Below are 17,843 nucleotides of genomic sequence, written 5' to 3'. Positions count from 1 at the left end.
CCATTTTCTGTCCTCTCTGAACCACCAAGGTTTGTTTGTCTGAGGGCCATGGCTAAGGCTGTGGCCTTTCTCTGATCTCACTTTTCCTTTTGGGCCTGTTCTTCTTGGTCCCTGTTATAGAACACTGAGGTTGCCAGGTTTAATAATGCCTCCAAATTTTGTTCAGGGCCCAGTGCTTGCTTTTGGAGCTTTCTCCTGATATCTGCAGCTGATTGGGTAATAAACTTATCTTTTGGGGTCAATTGACCCTTGAATGATTCGGGTGACAGGGGAGTATATTTTCTTAAGGTCTCCCATAGCCACTCAAGGAAGGCAGAAGGATTTTCTTCGTTTTCCTGAGTTATGGTGGACATCATTGAATAATTCATGGGCTTTTTCCTAATTCTCCTTAGTCCTTCTAGAACACAGGTCAACAGATGTTTATGACTCCAGTCTGCATGATCTGAGTCAAGGTCCCAGTGGGGATCCACATACTGGGGATGGCTTGCTGACCAGTAGAGAATGTGTCCCTCTCTCCAGGAGAACAGCATGGGAAAACCCACCCCTATAATTCAGTTACCTCCTGCCAAGTTCCTCCCATGATGCATGGGGATTGTGGGAGCTACAATTCAAGATGAGATTTTGGCAGGACACAGCCAAACCATATCATATTCTCTATATTTTTACTTCAGTTTTGCAATTAATTTTTAAAAATTAATTTTTAAAAAACTTGATCTCTTTGGTTGTTCCTGCTAAATTAATTAAATAATATAGAAATGTTATTTTCCCTTTAGTGCTACCAGTATTTATCCAAACTTCAAGTAACCATTATTCATTTGTTAATTTATTCAAGCAACCCATAGACTTAGTGCCAACTCCACTTAGGAACAGGAAGCACTTTCTTTTCCCCCTTTAGACTCCAGGGTATGGTAATATTCTTCCCTCTGTGCTGCTATCGCCATTTTCTCTCCTAGAGTTCCTTTAGTCTAAGCCAACAACAACATGGAAGTTATTCTCCCAGCACATTCCTTTTGAGTGGGGAAGGAGGCATGGCAAAATAAAAAACATAATGAACTTCAGAGGTAGTTCTGAATTCAACTTTGGCTCTAACAGTTACTTGCTAACTGACTCTTGGGTTCATGTCTTATCCTCTCAGACCCTCATGATGAAATAGAGGCAATCCATGCTTAATGACTGATGTAATGGATGCTTCCTTCAGCCTACTTGTATCCCATTTATACTCATGTTCCTGCACATGACACAGGCCAACAGTTTCCCACTGCAAGTATTTGTGACTGTTCCTTTTCTGGACACACAGAGCAGGCCAGAAGTGCCATGGGCTGTGAAGTTAATACCCTTGGGGCAGCATTCAGCCGGTAGTGAACAGGATTTGGAGAATAAACATCTGACTTCCTTGGCTATGGGTGGGGATGGGCAAACACTGAAATGTGCTCCATACCATCTCACAGAGGTCCCAGTGGGATCAAAGTCCAGTTTCACAGCAGTAGCCTCCCCATTAACAATTGGTTCCCTTTCTTCCTCTGTCTCACTTCCTACTTACTTCCTGTTCACCTGAGATCGCCTCCCAAACCAGTCATTTGTGCCCAAATCCTCGTCTTGGGTCTGCTTCTGGGGAACTCACCTAAGACACCTGCTGATATAGTTTAAATATTTGTCCCATCCAAATACCACGTTGAAATATGATCCCCCCATGTAGGAGGCGGGCCTGGAAGTAGGTGTTTGGGTCATGGGGTTGTGGGGCAGACTCCTCATGAATGGCTTAGTGCCATCCCCATGGTAATGAGTGAGTTTTCAGTCTATCACTTCACACAAGAGCTGGTTGTTTTAAAGACCCTAATATCTCTCTCTTGCTTCCCCTCTCATCCTGTGACATGCTTGCTCCCTCCTTGCCATCCACCATGAGTTTAAGTTTCTTAAGGCTTCACTAGAAGCTGAGCAGATGCTGGTGCCATGCTTGTGCAGGTTGAAGAACTGTGAGCCAATAAAACTCTTTTCTTTATAAATCTCAGGCATAAACACCTGAGACTTTTTCTCAGTCTCAGGTATTCCTTAGCAACAACACAAAACATACTAATACATGTGCCATATAGCAGTAACTCAGTAAGGGGAAGCTATGAGTAGTGTCACTGAAGAAAAACACACAAACCTTTAATTTGATAATCTGGTGACTCAGCTGTAAGAAATAACACTGCATTTCCAGTAACACCACAAGAGTGAAGATGGAGCTGAAGCAGGATCTGGCAGGAGATACACACACACACACACACACACACACACACCCCTAAAAAGAACACATACCAAAAGAACAAGCAAATGCACTGGCTCTGAAGAAGTAGCCAAGGGGTTAGGTGGAGGCTAAAAATATTGCATGTCTATTTTTAAGCCAGACCATAGTCAGGACCTGCACTCTCCATGGGAGGGGGTGAATATGGTGGTGAGAAATCCAGCAGGCAGTTTGTACTCAGGAATTAGATAAGTGGGTGGCCACTAGGCAGAAAATTTGTCCATAAACAACAGAACCAGATTCAAGGCTGCCAGGCTGCAGTATGGGAAAGACTCTCTGTTTAAGGATAATGACTGCTACCTCCTTCCATATATTGGCAGAATATCAAAATGAATATCTACTTGTATTAGTCTGTTTTCACTCTGCTGATAAAGACATACTGAAACTGGGCAATTTAGAAAGAAAAGAGGTTTGATGGACTTAGTTTTACATGGCTGGGGAGGCCTTATAATCATGGTGGAAAACAAGGAGGAGCAAGTCATGTCTTTCATGGATGGCAGCAAGCCAAGAGAGAGAGCTTGTGCTGGGAAACTCCCATTTTTAAAACCATCAGATCTCATGAGATTTATTCACTTATCATGGGAATAGCATGGGAAAGATCCACCCTCATGATTCAATTATCTCCCACTGGATCCCTCTTATAACACATGGGAATTACAGGAGCTACAAGATGAGATTTAGGTGGGACACAGAGTCAAACTATATCACTACTGTTTTATTTGCCTTGAACCCATCCCTTCCTTGCCTCTGCCTTTTTCTTCAGGGAAATGCTCCTTTTCAACTAGGCAATTTGGGCAGGAACTCAAGTCTCTTACAGATTCCTACTCTCTGAATAGACAAGAATATTTTCCTGCATTTTTTTTCCATTTGAAACTAAGGAAACAATGGTAGTACCTCTTGGATAGTGAAGGTGGATGAATCTGGAAAAAAAAAAAAGCCTGGAAGCTAATAGTGACTGTGGTCACTGTTGTGTAAAAGAAAGCAGCTCTTTTATAGGAGGAGAGGGGGCAGAGGTGATACACAGAAAAGCAGAGGTGTGCATGTGTGTGCACGTGCTTGTATGTAGTAGAGAAGGAGAATCTTCTTGGCACTGGAGTTCGTGTTTCCTGATACCTGAGGTTCATTAGAGCTGTCTACTCTCTCTGTCAGATTTATTTTTTCCAGTAAATTCTCCCATTCCAATGATACTTCAAACTGTGTTCCTGTCTCTTGCAATATAAAGAAACCCAAATAACATATTAATTTATCTCAGCATAAATACTTGTTACAGTTCATCTCCTTTAATCCACAACTATTATAAGTAGTACAAGAAGAGCGGTTGAATTTTTAGGAAAAGTAACATATTAAGAATGCAGGAGTGGGCGTCTGGACTAGAGAGGAAGAACTGTGCTCAGGGAGCAACAGAGGCTCCTCAAGCATTGTGTTGAATTTACAGGAAGAGTGTGTCAGGGCAATGCAGGAGGCCAGCAGCATAGGATCAAGCTTCTACCAGACAGGAGGCACAAGCTGCTGAAGCTCTTTTTGTCTCAGTCAAAATAGCTTAGCTTAGCCTGCAGTTTTTGGTGGTGGTGCGTGGGTGGGCAACTTGTGCTGTGAGTAATTAGGAAGCAGAGGAAGGAGAAAGGTAGAGGAGGCTAATGATGTTTTTAGAGTTTTATTGCTCATTATACTTTTAAAAGCTTCAAGAAACAGGCACTATTCTGAATTATTAAAAGACTGGGTTTGTGTGTGTTCTTCCCAAGTGATCTTTTATTTTCAAGTTCTGAGTCATAGCAGAGGCCCAATAAATATTATGTTAGTATTACCTATAATTCTAAGCAACCTTACTTAACTTCAGATTAACAGACATATTTATGTTACTTCTATAACTGTAAAGAATTTTGAATACTTTAATTCCAATTACCACTCCTCCAAATGATATTTATGTGAAGGATTTTAGACACAAGTTGATTTGATATTATCCTCATAATTTAGGTGTTGTTATTTTAAACAGTTCATATTTGTTTATATTTACCACATATTTTCCCTTTTATGCTCTCACTTTACTTTTTGCATCTCAAATATTCCTTTAGGATAAGTTTACTTCTTGAAATATCTACTGAAGATGTTATTTTGGTGAAGTAACATGGTCAGTTTTTATTCTCTGAGAACAACCCCCTTCTCATATTTCTGTGGATAGCTTCACTGGGTATAGAATTCTAGGTTGCTAGTTTCATTTTTTTGTTTCTTGGTGCTTTAAAGAAATTATTCCACTATCTTCTGACCTTAATTCTGTTGTTACTGAAAAGTCATCAGGAAGTCTGATTATTGATAATTGATGGGTATTCTATCTTTTTCTCTTAGGCTACTTTTAAGATCTTCTTTCTTTCTCATGGGTGTTTTGCAGTATGACTACCTTGTGCTTTTGTGCGGATTTCATGCTATTTACTCTGCTTGAGGTTTGTTTGCTTTCTGCGTCAGAGGAGTGGTGCCCTTTTTTAATTCTGGAAAAAATTTTAACCAATATGTCTCTTTTGCCATATTATTATGATTAATCATAAATTTTACTTTTTCACTCTACCCTACCTGTTTCTGTCCCATTATTTCATATTTTCTATATCTGTCTCTTGTTGCTACATGTAAGGGAAAATATTAAATAATTATATATTATGAACATTAAAATGCTGTATGTTAATTTCAATATTTGCAATTTTTTCCAGTTTGACCCTATAATTTGCTGTTTGTACTAATTTTCATTCGTGGGTACTTTCTTCATTCATATGATTATTGATTTCTCTCTATGATATTGTTCCTTGAAAATTTGTCTTTGGGATTTTTTTTGAAGCCTGAAGCCTGAATTTATAATATAGTCTCTAGAAGAGATTTTTAAAATTTGCTTTCATCAAGCTCCTGGAGGAAATCTTAAAGTGGAACACTTTACATTAACTTTTTAACTTGGTATTTTGGTGATTAAAAAGTATTTAATTCTTGCTTAAACCTTAGTGTGTAAGATCTGGCAGTTAGAAATTTTCAGGTAAAATTTTTTCATGTTATTGTCTTTTTTTTTTTTTTTGAGAGACTGTCTCACTCTGTTGCCCAGGATGGAGTGAAGTGGTGTGATCTCAGCTAACTGCAACCACCACCTCCTGGGTTCAAGCGATTCTCATGCCTCAGTTTCCTGACTAGCTGGGACTACAGGTATGTACCACCATGCCAGGCTAATTTTTGTATTTTTAGTAGAGACGAGGTTTCACCATGTGGGTCAGGCTTGTCTTGAACTCCTGACCTCAAGTGATCTGCCCACCTTGGCCTCCCAAAGTGCTGGAATTATAGGCATGAGCCACCATGTCTGCCACCTGTTCAATGTTAAACAGGAAATGTGGACACAAATATGCATTTTTGCTCTCTTTCTGAATAGGTTTATTTCCCTAGCTCATGGGAGGGTCTTTAATATAACCATTTAGTTGTTAGGTGTATTAGTCTATTCTCACACTGCTAATGAAGACATACTCGAGACTGGGCAATTTATAAAGAAAAACAAGTGTAATGAACTCACAGTTCCACATGGCTGGCAAGGCCTCACAATCATTGGTGGAAGGCGAATGAGGAGCAAAGTCACATCTTATATGGTGGCAGTCAAGATGGCCTGTGCAGGGTAACTCCCCTTTATAAAACCATCAGATCTTGTGAGACTTATTCACTATCACAAGAACAGCATGAGAAATGCCTTCCCCTATAATTCAGTTACCTCCCACTAGGTCCCTACCATGACATGTAGGGATTATGGGAGCTACTATTCAAGATGAGATTTGGGTGGGGACACAGCCAAACCATCTAATTAGGCTCTATCTTCCATTTCCCACACACTTGGTTAATGAAAAGTCAACCTTCAGCTGCCAGAAATCAGCAAACATCTCCAGAGCAAGCATCAGTTTCAACCTTTACTTATTCCTATGGATTTTGATTTTATCATCTTTTGTGATGTCGAAGCAAATCCCTGTTTTGTATATGCACAATGTTATCCAGCATTTCCAGATGTGCTGTACACACATGTAACTCTTCCTACCTAGTCCTTCAAATTGCCCAAAACGAAACATAAGCATCTCTTAAAAATTACAAAATTAGGCTGGCCATGGTGACTCATGCCTGAAATCCCAGAACTTTGGGAGGCCAAGGCAGGAAGATTGCTTGAAGACAGGAGTTTCAAACAGCCTGGACAAGATAGCGAGACTCTGACTCTACAAAAAGTAAAATAAATTAGCCAGTGTAGTGGCACATGCCTGTGGTCCCAGGCAGTCAGGAGGCTGAATTGGATCCCTTGAGCCCAAGAATTTTAGGCTGCAGTGATCTGTGATTGCACTGCTGCACTCCAGCCTGGGCGACAGAGTGAGACCTTGTCTCTAAAAACAGAAAAACAAAAAACCCCACAAAATTAACAAAGAAAAAAAATCCTTAGCCTGGCATATGCTTTGGAAGAAAGAAATATATCCTTTACCAGGTCCCCGACCTCCTGTAAGAGGTAGTTGTAGGTGGAAAAACTTTTCCTCTTGCAGAGATCCTGGGGGAGGTAGAGGTGAAAAACAGTGAAATAATTTGTTCTGGAATCCTCATCCCTGAATACATTAGCATGGGCTCATGGAAGGCTTTAATAAAAACTATAGTTTCAACACGCATGCCATTTCTCATTGTTGCAAAAGGTAGTATTCTTAATCCTTGTTGGATATAGACCGTACTTTGCTTTGGGAAAAGTACAGCCATGAGCCATTTGGCTGTTACAAAGTAAAACAAAATTTTATTTTGAAATTTGGGACAGTTGGCAGATAAGATTCTCTACATAAATAGGATCTTAATTGTGGTAAGGAGAACTTTCATAAGAGATTATTTACTTGAGCTGATTTCTTTTGGCAAATCCTAGACATGGTCAGTCATGTCCTGGGATTCAGAGAAGAGAGGTCATGAGAATAGGTCTTATGATATGAGAAGAGGGGTCTCAACTATATAGCAACAGGCTGAGTTTAAGGGTAGGAAAGGGCCTTATCTGAAAGGGCATGAACAATAGACAATGGAGAAATGATATCTGACAATAAGCTTTCGGCTTTCATTTCTTATGTGTCCATTTCTCTTTCGTTGCGTTAAAATACTAAGTAAAGTTATATTAAATATTTAGGATCTGAATGTGTGGTTAAGTGAGAAAGTGAGAAGAAGACATCAGGAAAGAAAATATAGCAACAGTTGAGAGCACAGGCTGATAATTGACAATTAGTATTTGAAAAGAGCAATCCTTACGAATTCTTGGAAGTAGTTCATGGAGGAGTCTGAATTTCATGCAGTTACATAAAACATAGGATTACTTTCCTTTGGATTTTGGTGGATAGTATTAAAATAGTATAATAAGTAATATAGTATAATATTTGTAATATAGAATAATATTTGGTGGATACCATTATAATAGTATAATAATTAATATGGTATAATAACAGTATAAAGATAATAATAGTATTCATTGACAGCACAAACATTTTTAGGGATATTGATTCAAGTGTAGAAGGTGGCTCGTGATCAGAATCAATGTCCAACAAAGTATGGTGCTTCATGGGTGGGGCAAAGTTACAAGCATTTTTTTTTTTTTTTTTTGAGATGGAGTCTCACTCTGTCGGCCAGGATGGAGTGCAGTGATGCGATCTCAGCTCACTGCAACATCCGCCTCCGGGGTTCAAACTATTCTGCCTCAGCCTCCTGAGTAGCTGGGATTACAGGCGTTCACTACCATGCTCAGCTAGTTTTTGTATTTTTAGTAGACGTGGGGTTTTACCATGTTGGCCAGGATGGTCTCGATCTCTAGACCTCGTGATCCGCCCACCTTGGCCTCCCAAAGTGCTGGGATTACAGGCTTAAGCCACCAGGCCCAGTGCAGTTATAAGCATTTGTTGAAAGTAGGAACATTCCTAGGGAAAATATTCACATGGCTCTAGGCGCTACCTGCCATTTCTTTTCTCCAGTAAGCAATAATATTCTTCATGTTTTAAACTGGAGTTAATAATAGTATTCATCTAATAAGGTGGTTGTAAAAATTAAACGCATTTATATATGCAAAACAGATATAACAATGCCTGGCACACAGTATGTACAATATAAGTTTTGGCTAGTTACTGTTATTATCATCCAGTTTGCTAGGAGAGGGGTGTGGGGAAAGGCTGGAAGTTTCTAAGAGTCAGATTCTAGTCCCAATGCAGGGACTGATACATTTATCAGGAACACAGGCAGAAATCCTAGGGGATCCACTAGACAAAGTGGCCAGGTGATGTGGTTTGGCTGTGTCCACACCCAGATCTCATCTTGAATTGTAGCTCCCATAATTCCCACGTGTCATGGGAGGGACCTAGTGGAAGGTAATTGAATCATGGGGGTGGGTCTTTCCCGTGCTGCTCTTGTGATAGCGAATAAGTCTCACAAAATCTCGTGGTTTTATAAAAGGGAGTTTCCCTGCACATGTTGTCTTGCCTGCCACCATGGCCATGTAAGATGTGACTTCGCTCCTCATTTGCCTTCTGCCATGATTGCGAGGCCTCCCCAGCCACATAGAACTGTGAGCAAATCAAATCTCTTTCCTTTATAAATTACCCATTCTCAGGTATGTCTTTACTAGCAGCATGAGAACAGACTAATACACCAGGGTTGGGAAGAAAATCTGTAACACAGAGACCCTATGGCTTCCCAGCTATATGGAAAATTTTGCGAGGACAGGCACTATGTCTTCATACTTTATCCTTAGCACCTACTGAAGAGTCTGACACATAGTGGATTCTCAGTAACTGTTTGTTGACTAAATGACTGAATGAAATGAACATATACCTTATTAGTCCATTCTTACACTGCTATAAAGAAATACCCAAGACTGGGTGATTTATAAAGAAAAGAGATTTAATTGACCAACAGTTCAACATGTCTGGGGAGGCCTCAGGGAACTTACAATCATGGCAGAAGGTAAAGCAGAAACAATCGCTTTCTTCACAAGGCGACAGAAGAGACAGTGAGTGCCAGCAGGGGAAATGCCAGACACTTGTAACCATCAGATCTAGTGAGAACTCACTCACCATCATGAGAACAGAATGGGAGAAACTGCCCCCATGATCCAATCACTCCCCACCAGGTACATCCCACAACATGTGGAGATTATGGGGATTACAATTCAAGATGAGATTTGTGTGAGGACACAGACAAACCATGTCATACAGGTTCCAAGTGTTTCCTCCAGGCACAATGGCTCCTACAGTAACGTGGAAAAATACTTCCAAACCTCACTCCTAGTATGTCTACCTCAGTCTCTTAAGATTGCTAATGCTACCTTAAGGTTAAAGGCATCACTACCTTCAGGTGACAGGACTTGTGGAAGGTGGTGAAAGCAAAAGTTCCCTCCTTCCTGACTTTCTTACATATCACTCTCTTTTGGATTTCAGGAATCTCTGTTGTGAAGCTTTATTTAATTATTTTATTTATTTATTTATTTATTTATGCATTCATTCATTCATTTGAGACAGGGTCTCACTCTGTCACCCAGGCTGGAGTGCAGTGGCAAAGCATGGTTCACTGCAACCTCCACCTCCCAGGCTCAAGTGATCCTACCACCTCAGCCCCCCATGTAGCTTAAACTACAGCAAAGTGCCATTATGCCTGCCTAATTTTAAAAATTTTTTCTTTTTTAGAGATGGGGTCTTGCTATGTTGCTTCAGCTGTTCTCAAACTCCTGGGCTCAAGCATTCTCCTGCCTCAGCCTCCCAAATTGCTGGGATTACAGTCATGAGCCACCACACTTGGCTGAATCTTACTTTATGAATAAATTTTTAATTTATTTTCTTAGAAATAAGATAACGCAATCTTTTTTGGATTAGATGCCACACTGAATTGCTCAGAATAATCTTTGTTTGTTATTGATTTGGCATGGATTCTAGTACATCCCGAAAATCTCTTTACATATATAGATATATCCTCTCTTATTATAAGTCATCTTTTATGGTGAAGAGGGTGCATTCATTTGGAATCCCAAAACTTGACATATTTTATTTTTTTTTCCTGCTTAGGCTTCTTCAGCATTCAAGTTTTTGGTCCGACTCTCTCACATCCTTTAAATAGTTCCAGGTTTTGGTTTAAAAGAGAGCTTTGTTTTTGTTACTTGCAACTACATAAGATCTGACTAAGGTACACTCTGCAGTGCTAACACTGAGAACACATTTCTTGCTCTTTTTGATGATACCCTCTCTTCTTCCTGGCAAGCCTTTGTCAACCTTGATCCTTCTGCAGAAGGATGTGGTGCACTTTCCACTCATCTCCTTCCCCATACCCTACCTCTTGCAAGTCCTTTTCTCTTTTTGATCTAGCTTGTTGTCTTTAAGGACATCTTCAATGTGTATATTAACAATCATTTTCCAGTGTTTTGGCTTCACCTCTTATGCTGAGATAATATCAGGAGGCTCTGACACTGGTGGCTGTGGCTGCCACCTAAGAAACCTCCTTGCCAGCTCGTAATTTTTCTTCCCTCTACCTTTTCAAGCCTCCTGGCAGACTTCCTTTTTCTGTTTTAATGTGACTCTGCTTTGGGACATTTGCTTCTAGCCATAACTGAGTGGCTATATTGGTCTAATCTTCCCACTGAAAATAATTATAAAGGCCTGAGAAGATAAATAAAGCAAGTATTTGAAGGCATCTGGGAGTAACCAACACAGAAAAGGACGTGGGGCTATGATTCCTGAGAGGAGGGAAGCAACTGAGGTAAGTGCTGCATTCACTCCAAGGTTTATTTTTTCCTGAAAGCATTTTCCAGTTTCAGCAGAAAACAGCAGTTCCACTGGGCTGAGCAACAGAGGTCCACATTTAGAGTTTCTAAAGCAAATAAGACTGAAGGGGCAAAATCTTTGAGGGAAGAAAGCCATAGAGAATTGAGCTAAAAAAAAAAAAATCATGCTCACAATTTCCCCCTTACACCAAGGAAGGAGAAATTCCAAGCAACCCAGCAAAACAGCAACTGGAAACCTAAATTCCTTAGTAGATATTTTAGTAGCCATGTAATGCTAGAGAGACAGAGGTTGAAGTCCAATTGCTGCCATGGCGGATTGGCTCTGGTAAACATACCAGGCTTTCAGTAGAGATCCCAAAGGGGCCATGCCATAGAAATAAGGGCAAAATTGAAATAGACTAGACCCAAATAAAGCCTAAAACAACCTTTGACAGAATCAAGGTGATTTGCTGATACTCGATACACCTGCCAAAGAAAACGCAACCCTCTTTGGAGGAATAGGGCATCATTCCATGCCCCTATAATCTTCCAAATAAAATGAAGGCATTTAATAAAAAAACTCTCTGTCGTGTTAATAAACAAACAAGACCAACTGACTGTGTATAAAAAGAAAAGACAAATAATACAACAATCCTGTGGGTGATTCAGATATTAGAGTTACCACATAGAAACTAAAATAATTGTAATTAATATGGCCAAGAAAATAGAAGAGAAGATGGAGAATTAAAATCTATTTTAGAAAGACAGAAGAAACTTGGAACCTATTTTAAAAAGTCAAATGGAAATTCTAGAATTAAAATATATAATAACTGAAATGAAGAACCCAATAATAAATCTAATTAGACAATAAGATACAGAAGAACCAAGCATTAAAAAATGGAAAGTTGAGTCATTCAAAGGAAACAAGGATGGAAAATGCAGGAAAAAGCATAAGATACATATGTGATATGGTAAAAAAGCTAATATACATTATTGGATTTCCAGAAGTAATATTCAAAGAAATACAAAGAAAATCGCACCTAATTACGTCACAGTCAAATTACTGAAAACCCAGAGAAAGAAAGTCTTAAAAGCAGCCAGAGAAGAGAGAAAATGCATTATTTTTAAAGTAGTAACAATAAACTTACAGTTGACTTTTCTATATAAATGGTAAAATTTAGAAGATAATGAAATATTTACACTAAGAAAAATATCTTTAATAAATAAAACTGAAATAAAGGTTTTTAGACAAATAAAAACAGAGAGAATTAGTTGCCAGCAGACTCATACTAGAAGAAATATTTAAACAAATTTTTCAAGTGGGAGAAATATAATTACATATAGGAAAAATTAATGTGCACAAAGGAATGAAGATCACTGAAGAAAGTAAATGTGTAGATAAATAGAAATGCATATTGATTGTTTAAAATAATAGTAATGTCTTGTGGAGGTCCTAATAGCTAGCTAGCTAGCTTGATAGATAGATATTGAGATATAATGTATGACAAAAATAATGCAAAAAGTGGAAAGATAAAGTTAAACTGTGTTAAGGTTCTTGTATTTTTTGAAGGGACTAGTGAAAGTATTAATTGAAGGTAGAACTCGTAAGTCAGTAATTCACATTGTAGTTTCTAAGGTAATGCCTAGAATAATAACATAAATGTCCAACTAATAAACCAATAAAGTTTCTGTTTGGTTGGAAGCACACCCAGCCCACTGCCGAGATTTACTTAAGGTGGAGGCAGTGTCAAGTCTCAATAAGGCTCAGTGAGGAAGACATGCTATGATGTGGAGAGTCTATATCATTGGTTCATTCTAAAATCATTAACATTTGGATTCAGAAGTCACATATTTTATGACACAAAGTTCTGCTCTTTGGGGAACAACTGCAATTTTCAGTAACATATAGAACAAAGAGCATGCGCCCAAAATGGAAAGAAAGATCAGTGGGAAGCTTATTGCAAAAGTCCACAGTAAAGATGCTGAGGCTCTTAATTTGAGGAAACTGGGTGCTCTCTGGTGGGAACAGTCTAGTAGCAATTGGGTTGTGAGTCTGAAATTCAGGTGAGACCTACCTTCCCTTACGCTTACCCTGATTCATGGGAAATACTTGGTGTTTTTCCCCTCTAAACTTTGAAGCTCCTCTCTCCTTGTTCAGCCATCAGGGATAGCTCCAGACAGCCTCTAAATGCAGACATTCCCAAGTGAGAATCAGACACCTGCCTCCAGGAGATCTATAATATGCTCTCTGAATGTTCTTTTGAAAGTCACGTTTCCCCTCTCCCCCTACCCCCCAAATGTACACATGGACACACACTCGTTTTAATGTTGTGAGAAACCATTGCACTCCGATTATCCTTTACAAATAAGTGACTTTCATCTTTCTGTCGGTGAATCTTGGCTTTTCCTAGCCTGGAGGTCGGTGGCGGGGCTAAAGGTTGCTTAATTGACAAGCTCTGCACAGATGGCTTAGGACCTGTGTCTAGATTGAGGAGCAAGATCACCTACTTTTGGACTTGTCAGCCTCAACTGAAAAAAAAAAAGAGGGAGGGAAATCTCATGTAATATTCTGCTGCAGGGCTGGGTGCGGTGGTTCATGCCAGTAATGCCAGCACTTTGGGAGGCCGAGGCAGGCGGATCACTTGAGGTCAGGAGTTCAACAGCAGCCTGGCCAATATGGTGAAACCCAATCTCTACTAAAAATACAAAAAAAAAATTAGCCTGGCATGGTGGTGCACACCTGTAATAGCAACTACTCAGGAGACTGAGGAAGGAGAATCACTTGAACCCGGGAGTCGAAGGTTGCAGCCAGCCAAGATTGCACCACTGGGCAACAGAGCGAGACTCCGTCTGAAAAAAAACAAAAAAATACACACACACACACACACACACACATTCTGCTCCAGTGAGGTGTTGTTACTTAGTTCTCTCTCATTCAGACATGTCTGTGCAGTGTGCCAATAATACAAGCATGCCCCTGGATTTTCCTAATTTGATCATCTGCACTAAGGTAAGAGTGAAAATTAGAAGGCTGCATTATCGTTCTCCATTTGCAAAGTAATTTAAACTTTCTAATGCATTGTTCATATGTACTAGCCTTTCTGATCCTCATCATAACCTTATGAGGTAGAAAGAGAAATTATGATTGTTTCCTATGTTTCAGATTTGGTTAGCACATTTCAGAATACTTAAGAAACAAGTGCCAGGTCACACAGAGACAGGACTCCCAAGCTTGCCTGACACCTGTTGGGAGTCCCAATTAAAGACCAAGTGGGAGAAGTCGGCTTAAACGATCAATCTGGCTGAATATAATGTGGCTTCATCACAAAAGTCCCATAATTTCTGTTTCCTCACTGGTCCTCCAAACCCATATTTATTGGGATTCAGTTGTATTGCCTGTTTTCATATTTGAGTTCAGGACCCCTATGCGTTTGTAGTATCATGTTCTGGTGATCACTTTCTCCTGTCCAGCCACTGTCATGTCTTTCAATGTGACTTTTCAATTTTAAAGTTCTGCTGCTTTAAGAAAATATAGTTTTATTGGGTATTTTTCCTCTTTAAAAACAATTGCTGTTCATTATGGCAATTCAACTCATATTCTCACTCCCTAGATATAACCATTGTTAATATTTTAATGTATATAACTTAAGTCTTTTTTCTGCCTATATTACATTATATTTTACGTGTATATTTCTTACAAAATTTTGATCATTTTTGTAACCAAATTTTTGTTAAAAATATACGAACACTTTTCTATGTCATTATTCTTATTCAATATTATTTAAGTGTTTATAATATAGAAAATACATCATCTTATCTATTGTTGGATTCTTTTCCCTCAATTTTTGCTAATAAATGATCAAGTAGTGAACATCTTTCTATACAGATCCTTAAATTCTTAACTAGATGAATAATTATTTCATCAGGATACATTTATACAAGTAACTTTCTGAAGAGGGAGGCAATTAAAAAAAAAAATTTCATGCAAGTGGCCAATAAGTCTCCAGAAAGGTAGTACCAATTAATAATCTTATCTGGTTTATTTGTTAAGTTCTTGCTCTGATTTTTTTTCTCATTGAAAAGCTCTACAGTGATTCTTATTATTTTCTCCATAAGACAATCAGATGAGAAAAGCAAAGTGACATTAAAAGAGCGAATAGGAAAACTTATTTTTCGGTTGCCTGCTTTTGCTTGTCTCTGTGAGGCACTCTCCTGGCTTGATACCATAAGCCACCATAAGCCACCTTTCAACCTTCTAAGGTCAGTTCTTGACGATTCATTCAGGGTTTTTTTTTTTTTTTTTTAATGTGAAGGCTTATATGAATATGAAGAAAAATAAACTCTAAAGATGTGCTTTTCCTTCATGTGGTTTTTCCACAGAACTCCCACAGGTCAAGAGCTGCAGTTCTCTGCAGTTACCACTAAGTGTCAGGCAGGGAATAGTCTATCGCACAAGTTTTGATTTTTTTTCCAGACTTGTAGCCTCTTTTACATGGAAATGTTCAGTAAGATAGCACATTAAATTAGCACACGATGAACTTTCTGTTATATTCCTCTTTAGTTCTTGAGAAGAAAACAACAATCTAATGCTTTTCTCTCAAAAATTTTTTTTTTAAAAAAACCTGCCTATTTACAAAGAAGTCTAAGTCTTATTTCTTCTTGTTAGGTTACTTGATATTTTAACTACTTTTCAATGATGTCTTCATTGTAGTATTTATATTTACAAGAAAGATAGTACAAAAGATCTCTGGTTGAATGCAAATCAAAGCCCAAATACTCCAAATTAGTAAAGTAAATTTTGTGAAAATAAAACGCTACTTCAACTCCAACTGTAGATCGAAAGGACGAAACAAAATCTGCCCCTCCAACACACTCAAGGATTTCCTATTAGATTATGTCAAAAATATAGCCTTGTCAAGCAGCCCATAAAACACACATTTAAACTTATGGCTCAACATAGCATTGTAGTCAACAATTTCATAAATAACATTTTCTGGGACACATGAGAACCCCAAAGTTATTTCCTGCTGCTTAGAAATATTTTCTACCTAGATCAACTTCTAATTTCAGTTTGGAGAGGTTCACGATTATGGAAATTGTGGAAAATTTATTCTTTCAGAGACATTCAGAGAAATTAAAACATTTCGACCAAAGAGCCAACCAGCCTGTGGAGTTAAATGCATTCTGCAATTACTATTTGACTTTGCAACATACACAGATCTATTGTAAGGTTTAATTTTGTTATTGGTTGAATTGTATTTACCCAAAGCAGATACATTGAAGTCTTAACCCTCAGTATTTCAGTATGTGAACTTATTTGGAAATAGAGTTTTTGTGGGTATAATGAATTAAGATGAGGTCATACTGGATTAGGGTGATCCGGTCATACCGGATTAGGGGGTCACCCTAATCTGGTATGACTGTGTCCTTATAAGAAGATAGCTGGATGAAGACAGATGCACACAAGTTGAATACCATGTGAGGATGAAGGCAGAGATTGAACTTATGCAGCTGCAAGCTAAGAAACACCACAGATTGCCAACAAACCACCAGAAGCTAGGAAGAGGCAATGAGGGGTTTCCCCTACAGGTTCCAAAGGAAGCATGGCTCTGCCAACACTTTGATTCCAGAATTCCAGCCCCTAGACCTGTAAGACAATAAATCTCTATTGGTCTAAGCCACTTAATGTATGGTACTTTGTTATGGCAGCTCTAGGAAATCAAAAAAGTTTCTTCAGCACTGTGCAAATTCATTAAATCTGCTTAAAAATATACCCATTTGTGAGTTAGGAAACTAGTTCAAGAGCTTGCTGGGATTAATGATTTACCATGTATAATTAATACAAATAAACATATATTCTGTATTTCACAAATAGCAGTAAATGACATTCTTAATTTGTTTTGTAATGACAACTTTGTTCTCCCACAGATTGCCATTGTATGGTGGTGGGAACCAACAGCCCTGGAGAGTGCCCCAGATGGGGTGGCATCTATTTGGTGCATGTTTAGCTTTGCCTGTCTACATGCTAGCAAATCTCTGAAGACAGCCAAAGCCTTCAGAAGTTCTTGTGAGGCTCTGAGGACTGACATATGTGAGAAGAGGAGCCTAGAGTAAATGCAGTTCCAGGATCATGTCACATGCATGATCCAATGTCTCCAGTGGAGACTCGGACTTAGAAAATGCCCCCTAAATACCTGTTGAATACAATTAAAAACATGTTAATTAGAAAATATTTCATGGAGGTAAAACATTTTTATTAATTTATTCACTAAATATTTATTGAGTATTATAATTTTTTGGCAAAAACATAGCATGACACCATTTTAGAACAAAAAAATTGGAGAGAGGGGAGGGATTGTACTTGAATAGCTACCCTTCATAACTCAACACCTGTGTCAGGAAAGGTCACCTTTGCTCAATAAATACTTGATAATATGCTGTCTAGAATTAGTTGTGATGTATAATTTAACAGTGGGATTTCACCATTATTTTAGGAGAATAGAAGTTACAGATATTATTATATCATTTCATAATGTCATTGTAGTCTATGCATTTCCAAAGTGTCAGTGTTCAAAAAGAATTTCAATCAAACTCCATTTCCTGAACTTTACATTGTAAAATCTTAGCCAAAAAAAGTGAGTATATCTTCAACTCTATGTAGTAAAGATAAAATTAAACTACTAATTTTTCCCCTAGTGGGAAGGTTGCAGATGTGAAAGATCTGAACTTTTTTCCAAACAAAGGACCCAGATAAATCCAAATTATTATCTTCATCACAAAAGCAACCATTTATGGAGGATTCACAATGTG

This window comes from Papio anubis, chromosome 8 (assembly GCF_008728515.1).
Source record: "Papio anubis isolate 15944 chromosome 8, Panubis1.0, whole genome shotgun sequence".
In the NCBI taxonomy this organism is placed as follows: domain Eukaryota; kingdom Metazoa; phylum Chordata; class Mammalia; order Primates; family Cercopithecidae; genus Papio; species Papio anubis.
The sequence above is the reverse complement of the archived record's forward strand: the minus strand, read 5'-3'. Positions refer to the sequence as shown.